The sequence below is a fragment of the Cyprinus carpio genome, chromosome B24 (assembly GCF_018340385.1).
Source record: "Cyprinus carpio isolate SPL01 chromosome B24, ASM1834038v1, whole genome shotgun sequence".
NCBI classification, from domain to species: Eukaryota; Metazoa; Chordata; class Actinopteri; order Cypriniformes; family Cyprinidae; genus Cyprinus; species Cyprinus carpio.
The window spans coordinates 15274699-15283762 of NC_056620.1; the positions used below are offsets into that span (position 1 = coordinate 15274699).

General features: G+C 36.2%; 1 long non-coding RNA gene and 1 pseudogene across 4 annotated transcripts; both read right to left on the reverse strand.

Moving 5' to 3' along the window:
• Window positions 1–1135: 1135 nt before the first annotated feature.
• LOC122142228 lies at window positions 1136–6730 on the reverse strand. Of its 4 annotated transcripts, none has more exons than XR_006158458.1 (3): window positions 6214–6730; window positions 3733–5827; window positions 1136–1449 (listed from the first exon to the last, which is right to left on the reverse strand). It is a non-coding gene; the product is annotated as an uncharacterized LOC122142228 (long non-coding RNA). The 4 variants fall into 4 exon arrangements; XR_006158456.1 differs by lacking the exon at window positions 1136–1449 and having other exon boundaries at window positions 3282–5827; window positions 6214–6353; window positions 6516–6730; XR_006158459.1 differs by lacking the exon at window positions 1136–1449 and having other exon boundaries at window positions 3282–5451; window positions 5728–5827.
• A 9-nt stretch (window positions 6731–6739) lies between these two features.
• LOC109085720 lies at window positions 6740–8427 on the reverse strand (annotated as a pseudogene).
• Between the last annotated feature and the right edge of the window lie 637 nt (window positions 8428–9064).

Here is a 9064-nt window from a genome sequence, read left to right on the forward strand (position 1 = left end):
CATATTATTTTTGCACCTTGTAAACTTTAAGTAGGAGGTCTTGGAACTAGGAACTTAGGTCACCTAAAGTGCATCTTTTGTTTCAGTCCAATGAGGATCTTCTTTGAGGTTAAGATGTGCGTGATGATGCTCAACAACATCAGGAAGATGGTCATGGACATCACGATAACATAGTGACTAATACTGCAACACAAAAGAAACATTGTACCATATTTGTCCAATATAGCCATTTACATATGTGGTGACGTAGTGATTCTAGCTATACCAATTTACCTCAAATCACACTTCACAGAACACCACAAAACAAAATAACCTCACTCTTACAATTGCAAAAATGTTTTTCTTTTTAACTGAACTCAAAAGTGGGGCTTATTTCTTTTTCCAATATCCCTTGCTTATCCAAAGCATATCAAAGTACACATCAAATAAACAACCAAAAAAAAAACATCTCATGAATTAATTCACCATATAGGACAGCATCAAGGGATCCCAAACATCTTTCAAATGAGGGGGAATAATACACGAGTCTACGAGTCATCATAGATATCAAGTCTGAGATGACAAGCACAACAAAGAAAAGGCCAGAAAATATATGCAGATTTGATGTAAACTTAAGCAAAATAATGCCATAAATCTATCTACATATACAAAACATACAGAACATATCCTTGTTGGACTTTGAGTTTTTTTTTTTTTTTAATAAATCAAGTACACTAGATACCAAAGCTGTCTGCAGTCAACAAGGAAGTGTCTGTGAAGGACCCAAATATAGCAAATCCTTGAAGAAGTGGTCAGTCGGCAGACAACGTGGGCAAAAAGAGAAAGACCTGTTGGTTTCCTGCTGTTCTAATTATTCTGCTAAGTACCTTCGTGATGACAGCTGTGTTGACATTTGAATGCTTTTGAAGGTGCACATCACAATTACAAATGTAATTATTACCTAAAATAGGATTTGACAGTTAACGAAGCATAATAGCACAAATAGCTGTGGTGAGTGTGGAACTAATAATAAAACAAAAAGTGTCAATCTGAAACTTTATGTTGAGGAAGTGCTATACCTTCCACATCAGCAGACCACCCATGATGAAAGGATTGAAGATGGTCAAAAAGCAATAAACTCAGCCTGAATCAAAACTGTGAGGGAAGATAATTTATTTATTTAAGTTTATTTAATAGCACAGTTTTACTTCAAAATGAGCAGCTTACCTATTAATAGAGGCAATGTTACCACAGCAGAAGAATGCAATGATAATGAAAAACAACTATTACAACAGTTAAGGAACTATATTATTTATATAATAGTGTAAACATTTTTTTAATAATCAAAAGACACAAATAATAGTTTGTAGTCCAAAAGGATGCAAAGAAGAAATATTTCCGAATGTCATCCAGCCTCAGCTGCCTGATCTTGGTAATGTCAATGTTTTCAGCCAAATCAATGCTGGAGAGCTGGGAAAACAGGATATGGTATGATCAGTGGTTTGTCTACTCTTACTGTGAAACATAAACTTTACACAATGTTTTTTTTTTTATACTTTCTATTCATCAAAGTAACCTGAAAAAAAAAATGTATCATGGTTCTCACAAAAATATTAAGCAGCATAACTGTTTTTAACACTGATAATAAGAAGAAATGTTTATTGAGCACCAAATCAGATTCATCGGAAGACAAAAGTAATGGCTGCTGGAAATTCAGCTTTCCCATCACAGGAATACAATACATTTTAAAACGTATTTAAATAGAAATGTTATTTTAAACTATAATACTTAAAAGTTGGGACACTGTACAGATTGTGAATAAAAACAGAATGCAATCATGTGGAAGTTTCGAATTTCAATATTTTATTCAGAATACAACATAGATGACATATCAAATGTTTAAACTGAGAAAATGTATCATTTTAAGGGAAAAAATAAGTTGATTTTAAATTTCATGGCATCAACACATCTCAAAAAAGTTGGGACAAGGCCCATGTTTACCACTGTGTGGCATCCCCTCTTCTTTTTATAACAGTCTGCAAACGTCTGGGGACTGAGGAGACAAGTTGCTCAAGTTTAGGAATAGGAATGTTGTCCCATTCTTGTCTAATACAGGCTTCTAGTTGCTCAACTGTCTTAGGTCTTCTTTGTCGCATCTTCCTCTTTATGATGCACCAAATGTTTGGGTGAAAGATCTGGACTGCAGGCTGGCCATTTCAGTACCCGGATCCTTCTTCTACGCAGCCATGATGTTGTAATAGATGCAGTATGTGGTCTGGCATTGTCATGTTGGAAAATGCAAGGTCTTCCCTGAAAGAGATGACGTCTGAATGGGAGCATATGTTGTTCTAGAACTTGGATATACCTTTCAGCATTGATGGTGCCTTTCCAGATGTGTAAGCTGCCCATGCCACACGCACTCATGTAACCCCATACCATCAGAGATGCAGGCTTCTGAACTGAGCGCTGAGAACAACTTGGGTTGTCCTTGTCCTCTTTAGTCCAGATGACATGGCATCCCAGTTTTCCAAAAAGAACTTCAAAGTTTGATTCGTCTGACCACAGAACAGTTTTTCACTTTGCCACAGTCCATTTTAAATGAGCCTTGGCCCAGAGAAAACGCCTGCGCTTCTGGATCATGTTTAGATATGGCTTCTTTTTTGACCTATAGAGTTTTAGCTGGCAACGGTGAATGGCACGGTGTATTGTGTTCACCGATAATGCTTTCTGGAAGTATTCCTGAGCCCATGTTGTGATTTCCATTACTGTAGCATTCCTGTATGTGATGCAGTGCTGTCTAAGGGCCCGAAGATCACGGGCATCCAGTATGGTTTTCCGGCCTTGACCCTTACGCACAGAGATTATTCCAGATTCTCTGAATCTTTGGATGATATTATGCACTGTAGATGATGATAACTTCAAACTCTTTGCTATTTTTCTCTGAGAAACTCCTTTCTGATATTGCCTCCACTATTTTTCGCCGCAGCATTGGGGGAATTGGTGATCCTCTGCCCATCTTGACTTCTGAGAGACACTGCCACTCTGAGAGGCTCTTTTATACCCAATCATGTTGTCAATTGACCTAAGAAGTTGCAAATTGGTCCTCCAGCTGTTCCTTATATGTACATTTAACTTTTCCGGCCTCTTATTGCCACCTGTCCCAACTTTTTTGGAATGTGTAGCTCTCATGAAATCCAAAATGAGCCATTATTTGGCATGACATTTTAAAATGTCTCACTTTCAACATTTGATATGTTATCTATATTCTAATGTGAATAAAATATAAGTTTATGAGATTTGTAAATTATTCCATTCCTTTTTTACTAACAATTTGTACAGTGTCCCAACTTTTTTGGAATCAGGTTTGTAATATTTCATATTATGAACTATTTACTGCATTAAAAATAAAAACAGCCATTGGTGGGCATGTAAGACCTCCTTAAAAAATAACCAACCCCAAACTTTTGAATGGTAGTGTTATTATTTAATTAGATTATTAATTATTCGTTATAATATTCTCTGTATAACTGAAACGGTCTCAAACCAGTCAGTGGCTAAACTAAAAACTTCTGCAACTTAACAGCTTGCTGTAAGCACTATGTGGTTTTTTTTTTAATTCCATTTCCTTAGACAGGCAACCTCAAGAGGAGAATTTGACTAAATCTAACATGTGCTGAAGTACTGTTAAACCTAGCACAGACACATAAAAATGAATGATTAGATGGCGTTAGATTAATGGTTAGTGGCTTTTACCCTGTGCTCAGGAGGAGGTAGACACAAACTAAGGACATCAGGATACTCAGAAGTGTGTGAGAAGAGCCTGGTGGAACTTAACAACGTTATCAAAAATGAGGAAACTAAAAAACAAAGTGTTAGAGAGCAAGGGTTAAAGTATGAACAGGACGGATGAAAAGAAGAAGTGCAATTCACTGGTTAGCAGTCATGCATCAAGGGTTCATCTCACCATTTTGTCACCCTCATGTCATTTTAAATCTTTATGACTTTATGAGTGTTCCACAGAAGACAGAAAACCATACAGATTTGAAATGACATGAGGATGAGTAAACAATGACAGAAGTGTAATTTTTGGGCAAACTATCCCTTTACAGTCTAAAATTGGTAATAAAGCATCATGGGAATGGAGATGGCAAACCTAGTGTGAGCAAGCTAACAAGCTAGTTAAAGAGAGGCAAGCCTTGCTTCAGCTGCAGACTTGGGTGTGTGCTGGTCAGGGTGTAAGCACACAGCATCACCTGCATCATCTGCAAACAAATGTACACAAATAAGATTCCCGGAGGAGTTTAAAGTAGGTTAAATTTAGATGTAATGCCCATTTAGCCCATATGGAAATAAATAAATAAAAAGTTGTCCAAAATATATTTTTAAAAAATATATAAATAAAATATAAACCAAAATATAAACCAAAATGTATTTTGGGGCAAGACAATACATTTCCAATCTCACAGTAGGCTACATTTAGGCTAAATGCAAGTGTGAAAGGAATAGCCTACTAGAGATCAAATCTTTTTTGATTTTGTATCTACTATTTAAAATAGGTTAAAATAATTTGATTCTGAAATAGTTTGCAGTAGAGTAACAGTAATGTGTCTTGTGTACAAAAAAAAGTTCTGTTTTGATTTTTACTATTTGGTTTTACTAGCTAAACACATACAAAATGTTGCTTGTTTCTGTCTGCTGCTGTTGCAAGAGATATCATAAAATTTCAGAGATAATCAGCAACAGGAAATGCAGTATATACTATAAAAGGCAAATTATACTCAGTCAATAGCGGATACCCTATTACTATGTGTATTTTCCATTTGCATTTTGGTCATTACTTCCTAGTGTATTTACTTTATAGCCCCTTCTATTCTCCCTTACTTTTGCCTTATTTAAATGGTTTTCATGTCATATACTGAATTTCTCTAACTCGCCTGAACCTACTCTTTACAGAACTGTACCCTGGATCACTATTTTTAAACACAGGGCTTCTCAACTGGAATTTGCAGATCTCTTTGGGGGTTCATGAGGAAACTGCAGGCTAATAATAAATTAAATCATAAAAATAAGTAAATAATTTAAAAACAAAATCAAAATGAAACCCTTACTACAGCTGCATTCCATGGGACCACTAACCGAAACCACAGAACATGCAAATGAAAATGGACACAGAGAAAGAGTCAAAAATGACCTGGCAGATGATCAGCTGACGATCCCTTCGGAACAGAGGAGAGCGTCTCCATTCAATTTAGAAGATAAACCTTCCTGACGCCATTCTGCTTTAATAATCAGAGCGTATGAATGTGTTTAAAAGTTTAAATGAAGAAAATGACCACAAATTATTGTGTATGACAGGTTTAAGTGAACAAAGAGTGCTCACACACAGTTAATGTCTGGTTCCTGTCCCACCACAGGCAACAGTGGAAACACAGCCAGAAAGAGACAGCTCAAAATCCAGCTCAATGAACTGAACTACAGTATAAAACACAAAAACGAGTATTAAAAAACACTACTTTCAGACCTTTTGTGTAAAGGCCAGAAACCACAGGCCACAGTGCCAGCACAAGCAGCCCCAAGGTCAACATTGCCTGATAGAAAAAACTCACAACCAGCAGACAGGAAATGAAAGAAGTGAAATAGAAGTGAAATAGTTAACACATCTAATTACTAGAGTGCAAAATAGCGCTAACACTCAAACACAGACAACAGCATGCACCATGTCTAGCACACAGCTAATCGAGCACTTACAAGTAATTCAATTCCAAAAGTAACTAGCAAAAAATATCCAAAGCATTTGCTGAGTGGTAATGAGGGGATTGCTCAAACAAGTCCGGCAAGAGTTTCAAATCTGTGACAAAGAGAAAACACACAAAAACTCCAAAAATCAAATGAGGAGGAAAAAACAGACTTGGTATAAAATGTATTAATACATTTGAAAATATGATTAATAAATACAGATTTTCTAAGCATTTTTGTGAAATTATTTTCCTATTTGTCCTTGGTCATGTGAATACCTTTGCACATTGTTGGGCCTGTGTCTTACGGGTTTGGAACAACATGAGGATGAGTAATTAATGACAGAATTTGCATTTTTGGGTGAACAATTCCTTTACTTGTGCATGCTCAATAATCATATATTGTTACATTTAAGTAATCATTTAATAAAACTGTTAAATGTAATCTATAGAAAATGTCAAAATAATACTTTAATAAAAACTGGGACGAGTAACTTACTTCCTCATGACAGAGAACCACACAGGCAGAGGGAGCAAGCAGTAGATGTAGTAGGTCCAAGGACTGGACTGAACCAAGAAGAACAGAGCCATAAGCAGATCTGTACACAGAAACATCTGTCCCAGTTTCCTTTCGGTTACCTTGAATACCACAGATAGAAACACATACAGGAAATAACATACATTTTAACTTTACCTTTGTTGGTTTATTTACCAATAAACCACTAACCTCAATATTAACGCCAATGACCATGACCTACAAACATGCTGCACTCTCACTACAACATCTCTTGCCTTGCTTACCATGTGTTAGTTGGAGGTTTGCGTAGGGTAGCATGCGACTTCAGGATAAACAAAACTACGTAAGAGGCAGCTATATACCAACATCTTTAGAAGACTGCCTGACCAATTAAATTCAAGGACTTTGTACTGGCAAATTCAAAAAATTTATATGTTCCAAGGAAGAAAGTCAGTCATATACTGTAGGTCTGAAAAAACTTGAGAGTGAGCAAATGATGACATAAACTTTAACTCAATGTGAAGTATCCAAACAGAAAATATATAGTTGGTTCTTTCTTCTGTGCCATTTTCACCTGTTGTACTTTACCCTGAACTGTTCCAAGATCTGAATAGCACCATTTTCACCTGTTGTACATTAACCTAAAATTATCCAATAACTTAAAACCAAAACAAAAAAAACTCACAAAAATAAAGTGTACTTTACCCTGAACTGTTCCAAGATCTGAATAGCATTTGCATATATGCTCTCAGCCTTAAAGTGCTGGCTGTTATTCAGGTAAATCAGAGGTAAGACACCCTGTGATGCAAGAAATGCGTTAATAAAATAATATAAAAAGTGCACGCATGTCTATATAGAATTGCACTGCTCTATGATATAAACTCGTGATCAGAAAGCTCTGAAAATCATGCTCACCACAGAGTTCAAAGAAAAGGGAACTCCTAAAAGTGATGACATTACCGGAGCAATATCAGCCTGCAACAGCATAAAAAGTCCAGCTTAGCTCAACTGTGTTCCTGTCATTTATAGACATTTCCTAAACAAAAATCTCACCTGATTGACATCCACTCTCCTGGAAGTATCCAACCCCCATTCTGAAATGTAAGAAGGGTTAAAGAAATATTGACAAAACCAATTCCATGTTTGAATATGGAGATAAAGTGGTGTGAGACCAATGAGAGTCATTAAACAAACCTTTTAAATAATTATCATCATATTTGTGAGAGCTCTCCCATTGCGTGTCTGGACACCAGTGCCTCAAGATACCAGTGGGTCAGCGTTTGATGGATGTCCCGCACCGTGAGATCCTATAAAACATATACTCATATACTGCATTGAACAGATTCATAAGTGATAAATGACCTATTCTTCTACACAAAATGTTATTTTGTAATGCTGACTTGAACTTGAACCCTAATATAAATCAATAAAATACAACTGTTTTTTTATTCTTAAAAGATTGACTTCTTTCTGAAAGATAAAAGTAATTTATTAACCTTTTTAACAAAGTTTCCAGTCACAGATTTCTTAAGTTTTAAAGTTATAAAGACTAGGTCACAGAGATGTTTTACCCCAATTTGTCATTCCATGGTCGGATGTAAAAACATAAGCCGTTTTTCTATCATGCCCATAAAAGTCGTCCATCATAGTGACAATTTCAGCAACACCAGCATCAACCAGGCCAGTGTTCTCTAGATATTCCCTGTAAGTGCAGAAAATATTACATTTGAGAATTTGACAATAGCAGTAGCGCCACCTAGAGGTACATCTTATCTGAGGTCTTCTGAATATATGCATTTAGTGTATAAATAAAAACTGCCAGTTTAAGGTCTCTCAACACACTATACTAAAATAAAATTCTATTTATCTTTGAATAGCAGACCTCTAAATACAGGGCCATGCTTTAATATGTATCACAGCCGAAATAACAGTTGTGTTTTTTTTTTTAAGTTTAGTTCATCAAAACTAATTACGTAAAACCCCCTACATAAAAGTATCCTACCTTCACTTCATCAAATACCCATGTATCAAGTCTGGAAGCATCAGTGGAGGCAAAGTCCTCCCGCTCTGGAGGGTAAGTGTGAGTGTACACATGTTCTCCAGTGGCTCCTATAAAACACACATGCTGGTAAAGCTACCAAATAATGTCACTATACTGTTTATTCACAGGTGTGTGGTTATACCTTTAGCAAACATCGGTAATATATCAGGGCTACCCCAACACCAGGAATACCTGGTCTCATTAAAAACAGAATCAAACTGCATTTTATGGAAACCATCAGGCCGGAGGGGCCAGAGGGACACTATGTGGTGTCATTCCATGGACGAGAGGGGATGTGAAATAGATGTCAAATATTGAGAGAAAGAAGACTACATGTACAATGAGTCCCACGATGAAGAATGTAATCATCTTCATCGTGTCTGCTGTCAGAGCTGTGGCACTGATTTAGAAAAAGGAAAGAAATACGACAAAAGCTGACAAAACTTTGAACTGCATTCGGTTATATTTTAAAGTCTTTTGAATTTTGCCTTAAAGACATTACATATTAACATGACTGTACATTCAAAAGGACTTATTAATCTATCCATAGTCATCACAGAAGTAACATTTGAAAATATTTGTATGAGTGAATAAAAATGAAATCTTACATTTTCCGCTTAAAAGTCGCTTAAATGAAGGTGTATCAGTCCATCAGTACTGTCAATGAAAGCATGAGTGAGTCCGCGAGACACAAGTTCTAAATAAAACGCGTCTTTCACACATGCTTTTCATCTGTTTTAGCGTACTTTTATATGTCTCGCGAACAACTTGGCGTTTGACCAATTAAACCAA